This window comes from Pan troglodytes, chromosome 1, assembly GCF_028858775.2.
Source record: "Pan troglodytes isolate AG18354 chromosome 1, NHGRI_mPanTro3-v2.0_pri, whole genome shotgun sequence".
NCBI lineage: Eukaryota > Metazoa > Chordata > Mammalia > Primates > Hominidae > Pan > Pan troglodytes.
The window spans coordinates 32,264,409-32,289,063 of NC_072398.2; the positions used below are offsets into that span (position 1 = coordinate 32,264,409).

At 38.6% G+C, this 24,655-nt stretch overlaps 1 protein-coding gene and 1 pseudogene across 32 annotated transcripts in view; both read left to right on the forward strand.

Annotated features, from left to right (window-relative positions):
* The window catches only part of LOC134808119 (tigger transposable element-derived protein 1-like), a 36,447-nt pseudogene extending 25,337 nt beyond the window's left edge, over positions 1–11,110 (forward strand).
* Positions 1–24,655, forward strand: part of ESRRG (estrogen related receptor gamma) — a 640,701-nt gene that overhangs the window by 299,708 nt on the left and 316,338 nt on the right. The window contains exon 4 of one of the 32 annotated variants that reach the window (XM_063791940.1): positions 11,261–11,373. The exons of the other annotated variants lie outside the window; for them this stretch is intronic. The gene's annotated coding sequence lies outside the window, so the exon portion shown is untranslated. The remainder of the gene's footprint in view (positions 1–11,260; positions 11,374–24,655) is intronic. 32 annotated transcript variants of the gene reach the window in all.

Below are 24,655 nucleotides of genomic sequence, written 5' to 3' on the forward strand. Positions count from 1 at the left end.
AATAGATGAATGAAAAATACATGAAGCTGTGGTTACCCAAGAGCTCTGATGGAGATGGACATGTTGATGAATGTTGGTTTCATTCATATACACAACATCAATTCTGCAGCTCATAGATCAAGAAATAATTTTGACTTTCAAGTCTTATTATTTAATAAATAAATGCCTTTTATAATGCTATAGCTGTCATAGTGATTCTGAAGGATTTGGGTAAAGTACATTGAAAACCTTCTGGAAGGATTCATCATTCTAGAGGCAATTCAGAACATTTGTGATTCATAAGAGGTGGTCAAAATATCCACATTAACAGGAGTTTGGAAGAACTTGATTCCAACCCTCATTAATGACTTTGAGGGATTCAAGACTTCAGTAGAGAATGGAAGTGCAGATGTGGTGGAGATAGCAAGAGAACTAGAATTAGAAGTGGAGCCTGAAGATGCAACTGAATGGCTGAAATCTCATGATAAAATTTGAATGGAAAAGGAAAAGACTTTTACAGATGAGTAGTTTCTTAAGGTGACACCTACTCCTAGCGAAGGTGCTGTGAAGATTGTTGAAATGACAACAAAGGATTTACAATATTACATAAACTTAGTTGATAAAGTAGTGTCAGGATTTGAGAGGATTGACTACAATTTTGAAAGAAGTTTTATGGTGGGTAGTAAAACTTCTTTCAAAGTTTTACCCTGTGTGCAGGATAATCTTTCATGAAAGGAAGACTCCATCACTGTGGTAAACTTCATTGTTGTCCTTTTTTAAAAAACTGCTACAGCTACCCCAGCCTTCAGCAACCACCATTCTAATCAATCAGCAGCCATCAACATTGAGGCAAGACACTCCACCAGCAAAAAGATTACGACTCACTGAAGGCTCAGATGACCATTAGCATTCCTTAGCAATAAGGTATTTAAAAACTGTTTTTTAGACATAATGCTATTGCACACTATATTATGGTATAAATGTAACTTTTAAATGCACTGGAAAATCAAAAAATTCCTGTAACTCACTTGACTGTGATATTCACTTTATTGCAGTGGTCTGGAGCCAAACCCACATTTTCTCCGAGGTATGCCTGTGTAATTACTTGACAATTATTTTCACCTTAAACAATTGTTATTTAAGGTAAATTTACTTGGTTATACCCTGGTGAGTTGAGGCTAAAGTCAGGAATTTGATCCCTGTCTAGGCCAGTTGTTTTTCGTCTTCAAAAAAAAATCACTGTATTCCTCTAAAATTCATTGAATGTCTTACCCATGTGTCCCCCTAGTCACTAGAGTATCAGAAAAGGGAGAGTCACTGTTTCAAAGGCATTATCAAAACCAGGGAAAAATGACAAATTTGTAAATGCCAACTGTCAGTGGTGTGATCTTCATGTACTAAAGACAACACTTTTATAGACTGAAAAACCGACTAAACCCAATTTCTGTTGCCACACTAGAGCTTGTTTCATCATTATCAACATGAGAACCAATTTTTACTTGATATTGAGAATGTATGATAGGAGTAAACACATAATGATCTCTGTTCCCTCGCAATTCCTGGCTTCAGGTGCTTGGCTAGGAGGAGATCTAAGGCAAGAGAAAGGTGTTTCACCAGCTGAGTGCAGATGGAATGCAACAGTCAACTGTCATGGTGGCTTTAGTCTCCATTTCATGCCTTCTCATGTGCAGTTATATATAAGGCATAATTCTGGGGAACAGACTAAAGAAAAGCTCATCTCCCAAACCTAGGCTGTGGTAAAGAGACTTTCATTTATATCCATATTTTGGGCTTGTAGCTGCATGCCACCCTAAGTCTACTCTCTCTATTGGAACAACAACAATGACAAAAACACCTCACAATGTAAAGCTCTGAAAGCTGGCTGACCTTGTAACCTACTTTGTAAAAAGTCTGCAGCCACAACTATTTGAAAAAATTCTCTTCAACCCTTTTAAATTGTTAATCTTACAAAAGACAGCTCCCCACAGGTCATCTTTCCTCAGGGTGGAAGCCATGGCACTGTAAGCTGTGGTCAAGGTTCGTGGCTCAGGACCCCATCAGCCTGCTTTTTAGCTCTCTGTTGCCTTTCATGAGGAATTCCTCATCTCCAGCCCACTCTCTCAGATTCTTTTGATGACCAGGGGATCTTTGGACTCTCAGCACCAACCCACTGGGCTATCTTTAAGCCAAAATTTGCCAGTCCTAAATCAGTGACTCCCGTCTTCCCCATAGTCACAGCTATTAGACATCAGCACATTTATTTAAATATGAAATGGCTGTTTTAATATTCTAAAAATTGGAGATTTCTATGGAAAAAGTTGTATTTTTTTTTTTTTTTTGATACGGAGTCTTGCTGTGTTGCCCAGGCTGGAGTGCGGTGGCACGATCTTGGCTTATGGCAAGCTCCACCTCCCAGGTTCACGCCATTCTCCTGCCTCAGCCTCCCGAGTAGCTGGGACTACAGGCACTCACCACCACGCCTGGCTAATTTTTTTTGTATTTTTAGTAGAGACACGGTTTCACTGTGTTAGCTAGGATGGTCTTGATCTCCTGACCTCGTGATCTGCCCGCCTCGGCCTCCCAAAGTGTTAGGATTACAGACGTGAGCCACCTTGCCCGGCATAAAAGTTGTATTAAAAAAAAAAAATAGAATATATCTTTACCTGTGACTGGACAAATGCTTATCATATGTAATTTTATTATTTATTTTTATTATAAGCTGGTTGCATGTTTGATCCGTCCAGTACTAAAGCTTGGAAGCAATTATGTTTCTGCTCTGAGTGTGTGTGTCTGTGGTGTGTTTTTGTTTGTACACAGGTATGTATAGCAGCCTGTTTTATCTGGGATTATTCTCAGTTATTTCTCTGCTTTGCCCCTCTTTTGTCTCTGCCACTCAAACCAATTTCAGCCATCTACCAACTCTCATTTGGGATAATAGCCTCTCTTTTTGCCATCGTCTTGTCATGTTTGATTCGGCTGCACAAGGATTTTAAATTAGCCAAAATGTTTGCATGCTGGGCTCACTCTGCCGCCACGACTCATTGTGGAGCCACTGCACCACTTGATGCTGATATTGATGATTGCTCAGAAAAAAATAAGCAATGGCTGGTGGCTGTTGTAAAACTCATTTATGCCAAGCTCCTTGTACACACAGAGAGGGAAGAAGAGAGAGATCACCTGTTTTTCTGGCGCCTCCCCGGTCATCCTATTGTGCTGTGCCTGGCTCCCACTGGGAGATTACAGTGTTGGTAGGCCCGTGATTGTAGAAAGAAAAACAGTAAAAAGTAAAATAAAATAACAAAAGATGTGCAGTTAAAGTCAATGGCTTACTGCTGATGGGTTTCAACTCACTGGTGAGACAGCAACCTAATTTTCTTGTTTTCTCTTATTCTTCCTGTCCTGAAGTTTTCTTTTTGGAGATGAACAGACAGATTCTTGAAACTTGTGGGTATGATAACAGAAAGGAAACTAGAGGAGAAGGAAGTTTTTGTTTTGTTTTGTTTCTAAAATTGTGCTGCGAATATGTCAGAATTGAGTCTTTACATTCTCCAAAACCTTCCTTAATTATTTTTGTTAGGTTTGAAAATTGATCAATGATAAAAATATAGGTTTCCAATGTATCATTCTGGATTTCTTTCTTTTTTTTTTTTTTTTTTTTTTGAAATCGCAGCATCGGCTGTGTCCCTCACTCTGCACAAGCAGAACCTAGAGCTCCTAAAATATTTCACTTGATTGAGAGGTAAACACATAATTAAGCAGGTACTTTTTCTTAAACTCTGCTTTTTGATACAATGGGACTCTATCGAACTAGGGCCACATGATTTCAGAACAATGGAATAAAAAGTAGAAGCTTCAATAAATCAAGCGGTTTTGTTCTCAAGACATTAAAAAATCGCTTTAGCTAAGTTCCCTCATTAAATGTTGTAATATAAATATTACGGCTGTGTATTTGTTGAGCCTTGTTTTGCTGTTTGACCTGACTCCCGTTCCTGGTAGCCTGTAATTCTTTTAAGAGACTGGAAGTCGTCACCCACTTCATTGGCAGTTCTTTTCCATTGTTAAGTTAAATGGAGGTTTAGGCATCTTCTCTCCTCTCTCACCTCTGGTGGAATGTACCTCCCTTCCAAAACTGATGCCAACCTTTCCGGTTGTTAAAGTGAACTAAATATGGCCTGAGAAGGACTCCGTATTTCTATATTTGAGTCCTTGAGGACGAACTGCAACCTAACTTTATAGGTAGATGAGATTGAGAACCTAACTTGGGAGTGTGCGCCTGTAACAGGCTGGCCAATACCAGCAGCCGTGTCAGTGTCAACCACTCATACACTGTAGAGTGTTCAAACTGTGTTCAAATAAGGCAAATGCTGAGTGTAACCAATCCAGATGTTTCTGTACCTCACTTCCGATTTCCGTACGTCACTCCCCTTTTTGTGTATATAATCTTCTTCCACCAAGTGGCTGCGCTGGAGTGTCTCTGAATCTGCTATGATTCTGGGGGCTGCCCGATTTGTGAATCACTCATTGCTCAGTTAAACTCCTTTAAATTTGATCAGCTGAAGTTTTTCTTTCAACACGGTGTTACCAAAGATTCAACTCTTATCAGTTGGTTCCTCCATTTACATACCAAAGTTCTCTTATTCCAAAAACAAAGCAAACAGCAACAAAAAACTCCACAGCTGCCTCCCTTGCTATTGTCATTCCTTCATTATCAATTTTATCATGAAAATGTTTCATCTGCCTGATCTCCCCCTGATTATCATAGAACATTTTTTAACCGCTTGTAATCTGGAGTCTGCCTCCCTACTGTACTTCAATTGCTGTCTCTAAGGCTCCAATGACCCTCCAATCACCAAAACCACTGACTGTCTCAGTGCTTTCTGCTGTATTTAATGGCCTTTTCCTTATCGACACTTTCTTCTTCTTTAGGTCTCATGAGCCTATCTATGCCTGACTTTCTCCCTGTTTCTTAGACAACATTTTGTTTTCAAATTGCTAGCATCTGTTGTTGTCATTCTTCCATGAGTAGGGCCTCAAAGCTCATATCTATGCATGCAATACCCAATTGTACATTCCAGTCTTGACCTGTCTTGTAATTTTCAACAGCACTTCAAGATGCTGGTCAAAGACAATCATTTTTCAAACATTTTTTATCTTCTTTTCCAGGTTATCACCTCCTGACTATGATTTTGTTAATGACTCACTGTTTTACTCCAATATCCATCTCCATTGAAAAATACCTAAGTCATCTTTTAAAAAAATAAAAAATAAATGACTTTTCTTTATTTGTCCTTTATATTACGGGTAGAGTTATGTTGATTTTTTATTTTATTGTATTTATTTTATTTTATTAGAGACAGGGTCTCATTCTGTTGCCCAGGCTGGAGTGCAATGATGCGATCATAGCTCACTGCAGCTTCAAACTCCTGGGCTCAAGTGATCTTCCTGCCTCAACCTGCTCAGTAGCTGGGACTACAGGTGCAAGACACTGTATTTGGCTAATGTTTTTATTTTTTGCAGAGATGGAGTTTCACTATGTTGTCTAGGCTGGTTTCAAACTCCTAGGCTCAAGGAATCCTCCTGCCTCAGCCTTCCAGAGTGCTGGGATTACAGGAGTGAGCCACAGCACCCGTCCCTAAGTCACCTTTGACTCTACCTCTTTCTCTTTCAACTTTATAGCTTGCAAAATGTGTGAATTGTACAATATTTCATTTCACCCTCACTGCAGCGCTGTTATTTGGACCATGGTGTCCCCATGATAACTGTACAGATGAAGAACTAGAGAGACTCATGGTCTCACCTCAGCTTTGATGGTCAATGCACTCTAAATGCCATTGCATAGGGAATAACTCCATAAGTGACAGTTGGGGTGCTCCTGGAGCCAGCCTCAACATATGTGCTATCCGTATTATTTTACTGCCACTTGCTTGTTCTATGGAGCTATGCATGGGTAGCACAATGCTGGCAGATTTTCCCCAGCAAAATCTCTGAAGAACACTTTTCAGATGAACAGTGATATATGGTAGCCTGAGGGCAGCTATACTCAGAGAAATGTGGTAATTGGATTAACCACCTTGATTTAGACAGATGATCTTTCTCTCCCCTAAATTTAGCCTTAAGCGGTATCTATTGGCTGCTCTTTTTAAAGAGGAGTAGGAAAAGAACAACAAATGATGGTACTAATTGGCTAATTTTGTGTGTCAAATTTGTCACAGAAACGATGAATCTAGATCTTGAAGAAGGACCAAACTACCTAGAAGCACTAAAGCATCAACATACCATAAAGCCTACAAATCTACAAGCAGATATCTTGTAATTATTAGTACAGATAGCCCAGGAAATTGTAGCTAATGCTAGTAACAATACATACAGCCTTGGAACTGGATATCAAATGCTGTGGATCTGACTGAATTCTTATGACTAAATTGATTTCCTCACCTTACACGTTATTTCTAAATTACACATTTTCAAAACACTATGTGGTTGAATAATTCTTTTATAACATTTGAAGTGTAACATTGGGTGTTTTTTTTAGAAAATATGCAATTTTCCTTGCAGAACGGTCAATCCATAGGTAATTTCTTGAGCACTTACACTGTGAAGGATCCTGACACGCTGACTCTGCTGGAACTGCAAGTGTTAGTGCAGTCAATGCCTTGGAATTGTTCAGTACTGCTGTAATTCTCCTAAATCTTGGAGAATTTTGGGTGTCCTACAGAGAAAAAAAAATAAAAGAAATTAATTTACAAAGCATGATGGCAGTAGAGGAATTTTTTTTTTTTTTTGACTGAGTCCCACTCTGTCGCCCAGGCTGGAGTGTGGTGGCGCAATCTCGGCTCACTGCAACCTCTGCCTCTGGGATCCAGGGATTCTCCTGCCTCAGCCTCCTGAGTAGCTGGGATTACAGGCACACATCACTACATCTGGCTAACTTTTGTGTTTATTTTTGTATTTTTAGTAGAGATGGGATTTCACCATGTTGGCCAGGCTGGTCTCGAACTCTTGACCCCAGGTGATCCACCTGCCTTGGCCTCCCAAAATGTTAGTATTACCGGCATGAGCCACTGCACCCGGCCAGTAGAGGAATTTTAAAAAGAGTAGAGGGAAATCAGGTAGGCTTGTCTCCTCCCAGACTTTGGTGAGTTGGGTGCACCACCAGATGGGCCAGTTTACTCTGTTAGCAAATGTGGCCATTTTGCTGAATGAGCTTGCAGGGTTTCGTTCAGAGTAGTTGAATGTAAGATGCTCCTCAGGCAGTTGCTGTTTATGTAAAGGGTTATACAACATGACCCTGAAGCAGGATGACATTTCAGCAGGTGACTTGTCTCTAGCTCTCCTGGATTAGGAGAATAGTGCTAGTGTTCTCCACCTACCGGAGAAACCTGGCCAAGACTAACAGTCAAAAGGAACTTTCAGTTCAGCTTAGCAGCGTCAGTCAATGTTGAGCAAGGAATTCCTGGAAATGTATATGATAATTGTCCTTTTGTCCATCTAATGTTTTACTTTTTGCTAAAATACCTGCTGTTGCTGAGTAAAGATGAAGGTGGCCTTAAAAGTAAGGGGGTACAGTGATGGAAAAAATTAATCAAAATGATATTAAATGTACAATGATTCATTGTAAATGAGCTATTGTGTAGCGCTTGCTCTTAAGATAAAATGCACTGCCTTTTTTGGCATTAGCATATTGCCAGTTGTATAACATGAGAGAGCCCAGAGGGACCTGTGGGCACCCTGAAGTCTCTGTGTAGCAAAATAAAGCCTGAAGAATCATTTGCAGACAGGCAGCTCTTGGCTATCTACCCAGGAGAAGTGTAGCAGCATCTTTGGGGAAAAAAGAACAATAAATAATAGTCTTCTATTTTAAAAAAATGTATATATATTCACATGTAAGTGCCCAGTGACTTGCAAACATCTTTCTCCTCATTCTTGGGCTTTATTTTCACCCCATTTCTGACCAGGCCCCACATTTCAAAACCAAAGAAGGTCTTAGTAATAAGGAATCCTGGTTTTTCTCACTTCATTGCCTGGAAAATTTTTTGTAAAGGATCAGGAATTGGCTATATCCAAATGCATATCATGTTGTATTTAGTAGGAATTATCTAAATGTTTTATCTAATATTAATAGTTTACCTTAAGTAATGTCGCATTATTCACGATTTCTATTAGTATTTAGTAATCTTTTTCTCTTCTTTCCTTCCTCCCTTCCTCTCCCTCTTTCTCTCCCTCTCCCCCTGCCTCTTTCTCTCTCTCTCTTTTTCTCCTCCTCTTTCCTCCCCCCGTTGAATGAGAGGCTGAAAAACCTTTGTTTTCCCTTGTTTTCCTCAGAGCTCTGTCTCCTCAGGCTTCATTTGGTAAAAGCGAGTTTAGATGAGATAATTTTAGTTCTTTGTGTGAAGCTATTTTTAAATGTAATTTTTGCTAATAATGCAATTAGTTGTGGTTTTTGCATAATTTGCAATAAGGTGATGAAGTTTAAGAAGCTTCATTTTATTTTAATTAACAGTTGATCAGTGCTAATAACCAAGCCTCTGCTAACAACACCAGCTTTAACTCTTAAAAAATATGCACCAGACACATAACTCCTCCTCCTCCTTCCCCTCCCCACTTTGAAATATTTAATAAGAATGCCATGTATAAAATTACCCTGTTGGAGAGAACAGGAGCTGCATCCCAATATAGATCACAGTGGAAAATCACTCAAACATTGTGTGATGCGTTTCCTCCCCCAACCTCCCCACCTTGCCCCTTTCCTTCCTCTCCTCCCCCTGCTCTTTTCCAATTGTCTGTCTCATAGTTCAGTTGTAGGAGGTGAGAGCACGCCCAGGGTTGGGGGTATTATGACATTTCGGTTTACTGTTCTTAATTCCTTTGCACATTCCATTAGCACATTATTTATAGCTTCATAAAAGCGTCCTTTTTTTTTCCTTCTAACATTATCCCTGTATCTCCGATGATAATGCTATCTGAGGATTGAACAGTTATTTTTTAAAAATCTATTCCCTAAGTTGACTCCTCATTGGCTCCCGCTATCCAGCCTCCCCTCCTGTCACACTTAAAAGTCTGCCCACAAATCCTCTCAAGAGACATGGCTCAAATCTAGCGGGTGAAAAAAGTCTGAGTGAGGCTTGGAGCCAAGATCCTGCATCTTACAACCTGCAGTTTCTGAGGCTGCCAAGAGCCCTGAACTCCAGATGCTTGTATAAACAAGACTTCCTAGAAGTCATTACCTCATAACTCCTGATAAGCTTACACCTGACAAGCCTCTCAAAGCGAGAGGGCTGTGTTTTCCCTAATAAATTCCTTTTTGAACCCACTTGTTAGTCAAGCGTTGTGCACACTAACTACAGAAAGGACCCTGTGCCTTGGGCATAAATTATTCTTCTGTGCCACTGTTTCTGAGCACCCCCCAGTTATGGATTACTTCGTTCTCGACTTGACAGGAACATAATTAGAACTGTTGATGAAATCTACCAAATTGTTCCTCCGTGGCCTCAGTGGTCAGGAAATTTGGCTGAGTCGTATTTGTCACCGATGTGGAGGCTCTAAACACTTCATATTAACTACGTTATTAATGTGCCCTCTAATCTGCCCATGAATTGGTAACACTTGAAGTGAGCCTGGCCTTAATGGCACCTTGCAATGAATGCATTGTAGGCCCGCATTAAAAGTTTCAGCAGGGAGAGGATGTTAATAAAATTCCTGTGTGTGTGCATGTGTGTGTGTCTGTGCTGTCAACGCCTTGATGCTTCCATTTAGAAACATGATATTGCTTAGGCCTTTGCTGATACCAGTTTGTGCATTATCAAGTTGGCTGGTATTTTAGCCACTGCTTTGTTCCATGAATCCCCCTCCTGAGGTGAGAAGGCAGTGAGGTAGGGTGGTTAAGAACGTGGCATTTCAGGCCAGGCGCGGTGGCTCACACCTGTAATCCCAGCACTTTGGGAGGCCGAGGAGGGTGGATCATTCGAGGTCAGGAGTTTGAGACCAGCCTGGCCAACATGGTGAAACCCCATCTCTACTGAAGATACAAAAATTAGGTGGGCATGGTGGCGGGCGCCCATAATCCTAGCTACCTAGGGGCTGAGGCAGGAGAATCACTTGAACCCAGGAGGCGGAGGTTGGAGTGAGCCAAGATGGCGCCACTGCATTCCAGCCTGGGCAACAGAGTGAGACTCCATCTCAAAAAAGAAAAAAAAAAAAACTGTGGCATTTGGAGTGAGGCAGGTCTGGGTTGAAGTCCTAGCTTCTGCCCTTACTATCTACAGGTTTCTTAAACATGCTAACTTTGTTATGCCTCATTTTTTCCATCAGTAAAATAAGAATAATAGTATCCAACTTATAGGGTAGTTGTAAGGAACTAAATGGAGACACCTCTGAAAGAATCTTGCACAGTATCTGGTCAGTAACCAGTGAATGGCCCTTTCATGTTGATGGTGATGGGGGTTAACAATTGCCTCACCCCTCTTGTCCTCAAAGATTTCTTGCTGTAAAAGTGTGTATGTTCATACACACACTCCAGGTGTGTCAGGCTCTGGTGCTCTTCAGGTAACAGTTATAGTACTGGAGAAAGAATAAACTTCACAGGTTCACAAAACAAAGGGGCTGTTGGCTGTAAATTGATTTTCACAGCCATTCTATCAATACGATTCATATTTACTGAGATAGCTTAATCTTCTAAAATACAGGAATAAAAGAAATGTCACTTAAAGACATACATATGTACTTGTATCCTAGTGTTTTTCATATCTTTAATAAGGACTTGAGACCCTTCTCTGTGTAATGCTGCACATAATAAGATATCCCTAACCATGGGGCATTGAGACATGAGTGGGTTGACAAATGCTCACTGAAATGTGCACCATGATCAATTATTATAAATACCACACAGACTAGGATGATAAATTAATAAAAGAGAACGGGTAAAAGATGAACCACTAGCAAGAGGACATATGGGTTCTAGCATCAATGAGAACACAGCAACAAAGTTATTGGTCACTTAAATATAGCCTTTGGTTTCATCTGTTAACTAGGCATGAAAAATTAAAAACCTAACATTTTATGACAAGTTGTTCTTTGGGGGTTTATTCCCTGTGCCCGAGTTTTCTACTTGTAGAAAGTACAAATGCCAGTACTTGTAGAGACAACAAATAATCTCTAAAATATTAAGGTAAAGATCATGGCGAAGGTGTGTATTCTGGTCACATGATTTTGATCTTCCTTGTTTTAAATATTTATAAAACTCTTACTATTGTTATGTGCTTTTAATAAGAGCCCTCTGATACAGGAGCTGTTGGCATCTCCACCACGCAGATGTGGTAACATACGAAACCTGGTCTCCCTCCATCTCTGTGAAGGAAGTGCTTTGCAAAAAACCCAACTAACCAACCAAACGAACAGGTAAATAAATCCATGCATTAAGGTACTTTCAGGGTTTTAAACCCAAACCAACCAAACAAAAACACAGCTTGTTTTCAATCCTTAAATTTGCAGAATATATATACAAATTTTGCTCAATAAATTACTGTTAAGTGTCACAGGAATCCATTTCCATAATAGCTAGGAGGACTATGAAGATCCCAGGCTTTCCTCTCTCTGAGAAATTGCTCCCAGGTGCAAGCTCTGGTTCTTTCTTGAGCTTGAGAGAAATGTTCAATCCTTGATAGTTTCAACCAGGAAAGAGTTAGTTTTAAGCAGAGAATAATGAACAATGAAATGGTAGGAAATGATTTGTGTAGGCACAATACTAAGAGGTAGAGATGCAAAGAAAATTCAGAAGTTCACAATTTTTCTTGTATGTGAGTACCAGTTTCCAGCCTATGAAATTCTGATCCTCCTTCAAAACCCTAATTCAAATGCTACCTTATACATTAAGTCTTTCTTCATTCAGATTCTATTTGGAATTAGGCTTACTCTTCCCCAATTTCCCTTCCCATTTAACTTGTATTGTGGTTATTTACATGGTTCTATTAGGTCCTACTTGACTGTGAGTGACTAGCTTTTATTTACCCTTCATTTTATCCATACATCCTACTTCATACTGTATGCACCCTTGCATACCCTTTCTTTCATTTATACATTTGACCAATTTGTGAGATAGAATACATATACAAACTGTCAATTTAAGATGTCAAATGAATTACATGAAATAAGTTTTATATTTATGAAGAGGAAAAAATTATGGATAGCTAGAGAATTTTAAAGAACTTCACTTGCATACGAAGACATAGGTCATAATTATTCCTGTTTTATAGATGATGAAATGGGGAGGCTGAATTACTCCAGGTCATGTAGTTAGTGAGGGATAGAGCTAGGATTTATCTCAGCATTCCCTGCAGTTATTGTCAGATGCTAGAAATCAGAAGACAAACCAGAGCAATGAATAAATAACAGTGTAACTATGGATCACATTTGAATATATTTTAAAAACCAGGACAGAATAAGGTGAGGGTCTTAATACAATAAGGGAGAACATTTTACAGACTTCTTTTTCACTAAAATCAGATCAGTATATCACTGTTATTTTTAAACTAATTCTTTTAGTAACAATATAATGCATATCTACTGTAAAATATTTTAAGAATAAAAAACCTGAAGAAGAAAATGAAAATCACTCATTATTCCATTACATACAGAAAGCCACTGTTAACATTAAGTATAAATAATTTTTTCAGGCTTTTTCTATGATCATAATCTGTAGATCTGAACTGTATTTTTCTTTTGGTTTTGAAGCAATCAATCCTTCTGTATCAATGTCTGTGATGGACAGCAGGGATCACCCCCCTGCTCATATAGTTGGGAAAGAGAGATGAGCTTAAAGGGCCCTCATGAAAATTGTAGATACTGAAGGCCACTTCACGTGATCAACTGATTATTGCAGAGCTTACCAAGCCCTTCTATAACCAAAGTGTGTAAAACTATGAAGGAGCAATTTCAGATTCCTTTCTGAACCAAAGTCCAGAGTAATACTAACGTCATTCTAGCTAAAGACTCTGGGATCAAATCTGAAAATGGAATTTATGTAGTATGGCCTAAAATTAAGACAAAGACTTTTGGACTCAGAAAGATTCAATTCCTTACCCCTCACTTTCCTTATCTGAAAAATAGAGTCAATGATATTCACCTCCAAGGCTTATTAGTATAGGGATGAAATTAAACCAGGAAATGTTTTATAAATTGAGAAATATTTATAAGAACAATTTCTCATTATATTCAATAATATTGTAATAATCTAATAATGGTATTCTAACAATAGCATTATTGTCAGTAACCTCTGCTTATCACCTATCTTGACTTCTGAGTTGGGTTGTAAACTGTGCTGATAATGGCTGGTGAGCCCAGATCATGCAGCTAACACTCAAAGCTCAAGGTCAGTAGGTGTACCAGCTCTCATTATTCTACACTGTACGTTTGATCCTGATACTACATTTCATCATACCATTTATTTACCGGTTCAGATAAATATATTATATTAGATTGTACCTTTATCTAATGTGCATTGACATACTGATTGCATGCCGTCCGTATGTCCCTATGGGTGGGTGGGTGTGTGTTTTTTTTTTTTTTGTCCTTAAACAATTTGCTTGGTTCATAGTGACTTGAGCACTTTATCATTAGAACTTAGTTTAAATTCAAAGTAACTCTACCTGCCTGTCCTTTACATCTTTGAAGATGAGAATTTTAGATAAACTTTGCTGCTCCTCTAGTTTTGTTAGCAAAGAAAATATAAGCAACTTGAGTGGGAGTTTGTACTCCCAACTTGATGCTACAAAGTCAACACTGATTGACCCGTCAACTCAGACAATACGTGGACTTCATTGGTTGGGAGGTTTTTGCCACTGAAGAACTAATAGATTTAGTTTAAATCTGGATAAATCGAAATGGGAAGCCCATCTGCCTGCAACTATGTATCTTTCAGTAGTGCTGGGCTGAAGATTCCCTGTCATTACATTTCCAGAAGGACCTTGTTAGGATGCTAATGCTAAGGAATCATGTGACCTCCAGCTCTTCTCAGACTAAAATGCTTTGTAGAGCATAAGCAATCTCAACTGGTTCATAGCCCAAGGCTGCCCAGCTTACCACTACATACACTTCTAGCATCAATAGGAACCAAACTTATTTGTCTTGTGCATTTATTAACTTATTTTTCTTTCCCATTTGTCTTCCATTTAAGTTATATTAATTTAAATATAACTTAGAACTCACTACCTCAGATTTTCTGGCTGTGCCTTCCTTCTCTCAGCCTCTGAATTGTTGCTAAAAAAAAAAATCAAAGGGCTGATTTCTTTTACGATGATATATTGCATTTGCAAACCTCCTTATCTTTGTCTGCTTTATCCCAGTGGACACTTACAACAACCCAATTTGCCTATTACTGTATCCACATTGTATTGTTTTCATTAGGACATTTAAGCAATATTCAGCTGTATAACCAATGTGTGATGGAGCTCAGTTCCAAGCACTGTTCTTCTGAGGCTTAGGCCAATGATTTCTCTATTTAAACATTTCCTTAAGGGGCAGGAAGGTTGTGGAAGAAGGACTTGTCTCTGGGCCCAGAAGCTTTCACAATTGACATGTAGAGGTAATGATGCCTGCATTTCCTGCATACTTTGACATGAAGAGGGGAGGAGGGCTCACCATTACTGAAATGATGTTTATGGTGTGGGACTAGAAACTGATGGCAAAGGGAAGCACTGGTAAAAAGCAAGCAGATGGATCAAGTCTTCAAGGACAGGCCTCTGTCACTGTGACACATTCTGTAGACTACAGACCTCCTGATGTAGTGAATTCTCTGTCTCCAAGCAAGACTACATGCAGACAGATAGTGATTATATGTTTTTAAAACATTGTTCTTCACCTAGTAAGGCAAGGCAGGTAGACAGCAAACTCAATGTGGTTCATGGTTCGTTACTTGCCATCTTCATTTCTCAGATAAAAATCTGCGACAAATTTGCCATAATAAGACACTAGTTTGGTAAACTGGCAAGTGCCTTGCAGCATTTCTTGTGAGGAGCATATGCTAATGGATGCTTGTATTTGAAAGGATGACTCACAGTTAATCATTATAAGAAATAGGCTTACCACTTCATAAACTCTAGGAAAGACTGTTTTCTTTTCTAAACATTTAAATTGCTCAGCCATTTTATGCATTAAAACCCAATTATAACTTAGTATGTTGGAGAATTTCAAAAGCTATTCCCTGCAGGATCTGTGCCTAAGACTACATTTTATCATTCCGTAGTTCACACTCTGTCTAATACAGGCAAAAAAAAAATTAAAATGACTATTTATTATTATTATTTTTATTTTTTGAGAGGGAGTCTCACTCTGAAGCCCAGGCTGGAGTGAAGTGACATGATCTCCACTCACTACAACCTCCCCCTCCCCTGTTCAAGTGATTTTCCTGCCTTAGCCTTCTGAGTAGCTGAGATTACAGGCACCCACCACCATGCCCGGCTAATGTCTGTATTTTAGTAGAGATGGGGTTTCACCATGTTGGTCAGGCTGGTCTCAAACTCCTGACCTCAAATGATCTGCCTGCCTCAGCCTCTCAAAGTGCTGGGATTACAGGCATGAGCCACCATGCCCAGCCTAATAAAATAACTTAAAACACAGCAGGACACTTGAAAAGATGTTGGGCGTTGCTCCCTAATGCGGCCCTGGGAAATGTAGGGGAAAGAAAGTCGTTTTACAGATTTTCTGGACTTTGCTTCATCATTACTGGTGATTATATCAGAAAAAAAGATAAATAAGAAGAATGCATTGCAGTTGGAACCTGCCCTCAAGTACTGCAGAGCTCAGCCATGTCCATTTTGTGAAGGGTATATACAAAACAGGCTTCCCTTTCATTGCAATGAAAGGCAGTCAGTCGGTAGCTAAGGATGTGAATATGGCTTTAATCCTTTCTGCACTATAAGTTATAAAATCATAGGCCAGGAGCCAGTAGAAGTTTTGAAATTTTCCTGAGAAACTATTTTAGTCTAATGCGTTGCATCTTGTAAAGAAAGCTTGCATTCCTATCAGAAATGGGTGGCTCTATTAAGTCTGAAATGAGAAGATAAACAGTTCTGTCGAATTAGAAAACCTGAAAGTTGAGACAAGCTAGAATTCAATGTATTTGTCAGCCTAGAAAGGAAAATGGAAATAAAGTTAAGTGATTTAAATTTTTAAAAAAGAATGAGTTTTCTCTTGTGTTTTTCCTTTTAGTGCCAAAAGGAAACCCATATCCAAGCAGTAACTAAAGTAAGATTATGAAATTCCAAAGGAAGAATGAAACCCAGCATCTCCACACCATTGCAATACCAATCTCCAAAGAAACACTGATATTTTCTTCCTAAACACAAAGAAAACAAAACAAAGAATCCATTAGTTTCACTTGAGAATATTTTATGCAACCTTATATACAACAGTACTGTGGCATCTTTCTCTAGCTATCGGTATAAAACAATCAATTGATTTCATCATTGTAAATACATTAAATAGTAAAATAATTATCTATTAGAGTTGAAAGAGGTCTTTGCATCCAGTCTTACTCCCTTCTCTTACAGATTCAAGACTTTGGAGCTTAGGAAGGGTCTGTGACTCATGCAAATTCTTTCAGATATTGGGAATATTGAGATGAAATCCGGCACCGAGATGTTAGTCGAAGGTTCTCATCACAGGATAGCTTTCTGAAATACCTTTCAGTTTGGGAGGAAATAGGAAAGCTGGAAGGCTAAGCTACAAGTCGAAGACATTCTTTCCCTTTTCTAATTGGGTAAACTCATCTTCAATCTCAACAATAAAAATTAAAAAAGAAAACAAAGCAAAACTATTAGACGGGAGCATTGTTTTTGGAACCTTGTCTGAAATTAGTACAGTGTCTTCTATGTGGAATCTAAATGAAGATAAGCATCTGGGTCGTATGGCTTCCTTATCAATCTGTAAGATTGTATTAAGGTTCCAAATAATACTGAGATTTGCTAAGTAAAGTCCTACTTGTCAATAGCTTCTCTTGTTGGATATTTAAAGTTCAAGAGCTTTGTTTGCTTTAGTTAAGTGCTCTGAAGTGTTTCAACAACTATTGGCCCATTTATATAAACAAATGAAGGAACCTGAGACTCAGGAGTAGCAGAAATCCTTGATGACTTAAAGATAAGCCTTCCACACACCTGCCTAATTCACTTTGTTACATAACAACAGGTGTGTGCCAATGGATTTGCCTTGGAGAGGAGGACTGGGAAACATATTTACCACTTTAAGGCCATGATTCCTTCTTTAAATTTATTGATTTGTGAGCATTTTTGTTAAGAAGTACAATGACAACCTTGATGCCATTATTTGTTTTCAATAGATAAATTTTCTTTGTTTGTTGGTCATCTCTTTTACAGTTGAGACAGTTTTAGTTTTTCAGCTGGGTTTGGTAATTGATTTCCTCCAAGTGTTAGCTATTTTGTATAGATTATTACCTATTCAGACTTTAATTAGAGAGTATCGGTATTTATTTCTTAATGAAATCGCATTTTGGAACAGTGACTTTTAGAACAGCTACTTGGGCAGAGCTGCATATTTACATGTAGGCTGGGCACAGTACATTTCTATGCAGAGGCTGAAATTCACCATCAAATGATTTCATTTCATACAACTCTAAAAAAAAAATACATCTCCATCTTTATAGAGAAATGTAGAAGTTCCCAATCTGAGATACTGTGATTTATCATGTCAGAGCTACCAAATACTTAAAAGATGAATATGTTTGTGACAAAGATCTAACTCCCCTTCTGCTTGGCCAGGCAATGGAGAGTTACCTAGGGACATCAGAATATGGAGGTCAGCATCCCAAGCTTTGAACCCACGTAGAGGCAGTTTTAAAGCCCAGCTTTTGTATGTGAGTAGTTGTGTGACACTGCACTATAATACTATCCACCAGAAAATAGCACTGTAAGACACAAGTGAGATAAGGCATTAGGTTGAATCATAAGGAAATTTCATTTTTTAAATTTTTAAAATGTTCTTTTTGTTTTTTTAATTAAATTTTATTATTTATTTATTTATTTATTTTTCCTGAGGCAGGTTCTTGTTCTGTCGCCCAGGCTGGAGTGCAGTGCTGTTATCATGGCTCATTCCAACCTCAAACTCCTGGGCACAAGCCGTCCTCTCACCTCAGCCTCCTGAGTAGCTGGGACTACGGGAATAGGCCACTACACCCGGCTAATTTATACATTTTTATAGAGACAGGGTCTCACTATGTTGCCAAGGCTGCTCTCAAACTCCTGGGCTAAAGTGATCCTCCCACCTTGGCCCCACAAAGCCCTGGGATTACAGACAGGAGCCACCATGCTTGGCCTAGGAATTTTTAATATTTAACCATTAAGATCCCCACAAATAAACCCCCACAATTTCAAATGGTTCAGTGGGATGGGTAAAATATTTAGAATATTTCCCAGCAAATAGAAAATCCCACTAAATAGAGACCGCAAAACAGGGAAAGTATGGTCTGGAAGGTGGGAAACTGCACGTCCTAGTGAGGGTAAATGGACACATTTGTCCTGGAAGGAGGGAGCAAGTAAGGTAAGAGGGGTGACAACCGTAGTTACCAATGGCTTCTCTTTCCAACTGTTTATGTCACTTGGCCTAACCCTAGTGTATTCTTATTAGCTCAGACTTTGTTTTTTTTAAATGGATTAACACACATGCAGCTGAATCTATAAAACTAAGTCAGGCTCTGAAAACTTTGTAACGTAGTTTATTCCTGTTCTAGAAATATTTTCAAAAAGTCCAATAAAATATGATCAGTCCACAAAGGCAGGGAAAGCAAAGTTCGTGCAACCGTAAAAAGGATAAGTAGGCAAGAGAAGGAATGCTTTCATAGGAAAGGGAAGACAAGCCTTCATGAATGGAGTTGGTGTTTGGTATAGAATTTGAAGGTTAGCAAACTTTTACTACTTTCTCTGCCCCATCATATGTGACACCCTTGACCTGTTGTCTACAGTTATAAATAGCAGGTAATTTATTAACCCTAATAAGAACGGGTGGCTAATTGCAAAGCAATGTATTGTTTGTTAGATGCTTTAGCCAAAGGCTGGATATACTCAGCAAAGAATCTCAGAGCAGCTGAACCACCTGCTGTGGGTTGACACATCTTGGTTCACACAAGAACTTGAGAACACTCCTGAATTTTTGAATGAGTGCCTAGAGTCGAAAGGCTTACTGGCATGGGAATTTGAACGGAAAAAAAAAGATGATGTCATGTCGTAGATAAGATCACTGTGTCATGATCAGAATTGAGGAGTTTGCTCTGACACAAGGCAGAGGGAATGTCAAAGACATTAGGTATGATTTTTCCTACAATTTACATAACCCTTTATGAGTTGTTTCTCTTTTCTTCTTGCCATTCATCACTCCATATTTTAAATATTTTTTTCTCAAGCTATTTCATGTCTTTAAAGGGGAATGTAAGAATAAACTTAAAACATTCAATAAAGAATAGAAGGAAGAAAACTGAATTCTCAGTTTATCTCGACTCTGAAATGTATTATGTATTGTGAGTGTTGAATGAAAATGGTGCACATCACTGCTACACAAATGACAAAAGTCTGGAATATGAGAACTTCCTTAAAATTTTCCTTTTTATTAAAATCTTACCAGGCTATGTTATACTTATTAAATTTGGATGTAGTGAGATCTCTCTCCGTAAAGAAACGCTTATTTTCTCCCCTAAATGGAATGATGAACGCTTCTTCTCTCCTCTGCCATATGCCCCTTTGAAGTGTTACATGTCTCTCTATTACTTGGCAATAATGGGAATTTTTATTTCTACAGTTGTATTGTTTTGGTCTGCTCCATACCCTGTAAACATTTCCATTGTTCTACAAAGCTGTGTACTCTTTTCTGTTAGGGTCAGTGTTTTAGGTGGGAAAACAGGCTGGTTTTCTCCACTTTATTTTCTAAAATGGTGTTACATCCCTCTGCTTAGGATTATTAATAGTAACAAACCATGTCCACAACTGGTAGAATTGTCTAATTTGAATAGTGAACTGAAAAACACTGAACATAGCCAAAATAAAACATTTAACTAGCTTCCATCGATTCAATGACAATGACAAAAAAAAAGTACTAAATACCCACAAAGTACAAAGAACTGTGATCAGTATTGCAAGAGAGAAAATAATGGAAAAAAAGACTCAGCCTTTGCCCTGAAAGGACTTAATCTCGTAAAAGACATGCTTATATGGCAAAGGACCATTCCATGAAGTGGAATGTGATTTGGACCATAAGAAATTTGCTGTTAACATTAGCACAAAGTAGGGATCAATGCTTTTGGGTGAATGGAAAAGAAAGTCGCTTAAAAAAGGAAGAAGATACACAGAAAACTTTAAAGAATAGGAAGGATTTGAAGTAGTTTTTGTTTTATTGGTTTTCCTCCTTGTTGTGAGACAATAAAGGGTCATTAATGAAAGAAATAAGCATATGCAAACAAACTGAAAGAACAACAGATGCTGGTGAGTTGTGGTTGTGGAGAAAAAGAAACACATTTACACTGTTGGTGGGAGTGTAAACCAGTTCAACCATTGTGGAAGACAGTGTGACAATTCCTTAAAGATCTAGAGGCAGAAATACCATTTGACCTAAAGGAATATGAATCATTTTGTTATAAAGATATATGTACACGTATGTCCACTGCAGCACTACTCACAATAGCAAAGACATGAAATCAACCCAAATGCTATCAATGACAAACTGAATAAAGAAAATGTGGTATATATACACCATGGAATACTATGCAGCCATAGAAAGGAATGAGATCATGTCCTTTGCCGGGACATGGATAGACCTGGAAGCTGTTATCCTCAGGAAACTAACACAGGAACAGAAAATCAAACACCACATGATCTCACTTATAAGTGGGAGCTGAGTGATGAGAACACATGGACACATCGGGGGAACAACACACACTGGGGCCTGTGGTAGGTGGAAGGGAGGAAGTGAGAGCATCTGGAAGAATAGCTAATAGTTGCTGGGCTTAATACCTGGGTGATGGGATGATCTATGCAGCAAACCACCATGGCACACGTTTATCTATATAACAAACCTGCACATCCTGCACATGTACCCTGGAACTTAAAATAAAAGTTGAAGGAAAAAAAAAGAAACACACAGCAGCCACTGGAAGATAGCTGCTAATTCTTGGCAATGAAGACATGAGCTAAGAGGATGAGGACCATGGCAGGCATCTTGTTGAACAGGGCATCTGATGACCAGTGTGCCGTTTCTTTTTCCTAGAGTTTCAAGTGCCCTCCAGAAGTGCCCATGCCAAACCAGATGATGGTTCCTTATTCCTCTACAATTTTCTAGTCCTTGTTACAATATTGAATAACGCCTGATAGGCACTCTCATCTCCCTGCAAGGGAAGGTGAGTGAAGCAAAAATAAAATGCCAACCTTAGCTCTTCTCAGTATTTAAATGCAATATTATATTATAGTATCAATCCATTAACTGGTAATTAAATGACAAAAAACATCACTTCATTTCCCCCCATGAATAATGACAACTTTTCTTCTTCCCAAAAAGCTGTTTCAGGAGGTTTTAGTGGGATGAATAAATGTATTCCTTTTTAACACTTTTGTTGTTTAAAAATGCTATTGTTTCATTTGAGGTGTGAGGAAATGTGCTAACCCTGTCATTGTTGGTGCAGCAGTGCAGAAATGATAACTGTATATAGTTTTTCTTTTTACAAAAATAGAGAGGAGCAAGAAGGAGACAACTTATTTAAATCCCGAATACAGTCAGACCTCATATGCATTGTTAAAAAAAAAAAGCCCTGAAGAATTGCATATGGATTAGAGGGATGAATATTCTATTATTTCAGTCTGTTCTGCTGATCTTCTTATTGTGACTTTGTGCTTCAGAAATCTGCTACGAATTTGGCTTTGCCGTAGTAGGCAGTAATTTTAAATGTGTATCAAGCACTTGATAGTGTATGATTTGCGTGCTGTTGCATTCCTATTCCCTAAATTTTCCACCAATTTATTACTTTTTTCATACTGTTTTAATATTTCAGGATGATGAATATATACAGCATCATTAAAGGTAAATAAAAAATGCATGAAATTAAAAAATGGAATATTAGATGTTTCTTTGCTGTAATCCCTCGGCCCAATAGGAATGAAATGTCTCTGTTCTGTCGAGTAATCCCTAAACATGATTAGGAACCTGGGAGTGTCCACACAGCCCACATAATATTTGTATCATCTAAGCCTATTTATGTAAGGTTTGAGTAAAAGTTGTTATTAGAAGACCTATAAACCCATTTTACAATTCCGAAAGATATGCTTGCCTCTTAATCTTTTCTACCTTTATTATTTTTCCTGGAGTTGATGACAATGTGTTCCTAATTCATTTTTCAGAATGCTATTATGGTACATCTTTTTCATACTCAGATGATACATTGGCTATTCTATTGAAATACAGTTTTAAGACCACGGATTGAGTTCAGCAGTTCATTTGCATCTGGTAGCTGTTTTCTCAATATTTGTAGAAAGGAGAAGAGTTCATTTCCTAGGGTCTTTTCACAACTTCCAGACATTATTTGAATGTGTGTTTAGGGTAAGTTTTGCCAAAATATTTTGCCTTTTAAGAAAGTCTGCTCCATATTGACCCACAAAACCTGTGTGTGTGTTTTTTTTTTTATCATTTTCTTTCTTTAGTAACAATGGTTTGCACTCTTTGATGCTTTCCTACAAAATTGTTTAAATTTGGTTGTGATATTTGAAAGAAGGCGGTCAGTGTTTTCTAATGAGAATATCTGGTTACTGAAAGTTTAAGGAATGTTTTCTCTAAACCTTGAGTAGGATAATGAAGCCGTGATAGATGCCCCACATTGTTTGAATCACTTATTTGGGAAGATATTTTTCTTTATTAGCAAATCTTCAATGTTTGCCTTCTTTGAAAGCCTTCTTTTTAGGGGAACTTGTTTCAAAACATCTTAAAAGTCGTATGTATGATTCGTTTATTTCTCTTCCCTTCAATGAGATTTTAGTGGATACAAAGCATCTCTTAACTCAGTTTAGATCTTTTAAATGTGCAAATATTGATCTAGCAACTGCATCTCAAAACTCTTGAATTTCAGGAAACTTAGGCATGCCCCATTTGCAACCCTATTCCAGATATGTTAAAGTACTCGGGTGTGTTTCTTAGAGTGTGATTCTTTTACTGTAGCTTAATGCTTATTTGCTTTTGGCCTAGCCACAAAAAGCATTATGTTAGTATTCACTGTTTAACCAACATCATGGAATGTGAAGATCAGTGGCTCTTTTATTTAAATTGACAAATAAAAATTGTATATATTTATTGGGCACAACATGTTTTGAAATATGTGTACATTGTGGGATGGTTAAATTGAGCTAATTAACATGTGTATTACCTCACATACTCATCATTTTTAATAGCTCCTATTAAGTCCACAATTATGAGATGTGTGATTAAATGACCACGGTTTGTAATGAACACCCATGAATGTGATATATTTTGAAACCATGTTCCATACAGTACTCCAGGATGTGATGTGATAAGACCTTTAAACCTTTGCTCCCATTTCGGCGAGTTAACTCTGATGACCCACGATGAATGCTGGTAGTGAAAGAGGTATTTCATTAGCATCTGTGCAAGTCAAGTTCAAGTTGGCTTTTCCTACAGACACCAGGTTTGAGCAGAGGAGCTGCAGCGTTGTTCCTTTACACTTTGCATGTGAGCCATTTGGTATCCAGGCTGCCAGCAATCATAAACATTTTCCTCTGGAAGCCACTTCCTGTGTGTGTGTGTGTTCCCCAATATGCAGAAAAAAAAGTGACACCAAATAACATATGGCCAATAGACCCCTGGATGAACTTGACTCCTAGGCAGGCATTTAAGAGCTGGGGGCGGGGAATAGTTTTAAATAGTCTACACCCTTATGCTACAAAAATTAGCCAGGGAGCATGTGCTTTCGTAATGGTCCTGTGACAGGGCTGCTTCATTGTGTTCAGTGCGGCGGAAATCTGAGCCTCCCTCCACCAGCTGCGCTGAACCGAACACAAATGTCTCGGGTTCAGTTGGCAGATAAAGCACTGCTGTGTCGCAACTGCAGTATGTGGGGGCTACCAGGTGCAGCCAAGCCAGGGAGGCCTGAGCCCGGGTGGTCTTTTTCCCAGGGCAGGTGGCACAGAGCCCCAAAAGGAGAGAGAAAAATCTGGGCCACTATTCTGGAAATTTTCTGGATTAGGTGTGTAGCATATCCCACTCCACAAAGCCCTTCCAGATAATGCCAAACCAACAATTTAGAGGGCAGTGTTGTCTGTGGGTTAGAGCTCAGCCTCCACAGTTGGCTCCCAGCTGTGTGGCCATTTACTTAATGTCTCTGTACCTCAGTTACCTTATTTGTAAACTTTGGATGATAATATTATCTACTAAGAAGTAGATACTAACACTGTACAAGGTAATCCTTTTAAAGTCCTGAGCATGGTGCCTGGCACATAGTCAGCACTGAACAATGTCAGCACAGTGAAGCTCTCATTTTCAGTGTGTGCAATGCTTTTGGTTTTATATATGGAGAAACTGAGGCTGTAAATAATGTGCTCACCTAAGACCACTTGGCCCAGAATAGATTTCACATTTCCTGGCTTTCATGCTATTATGCTAACCACTAATCTATGCTTCTTCCCTGCGT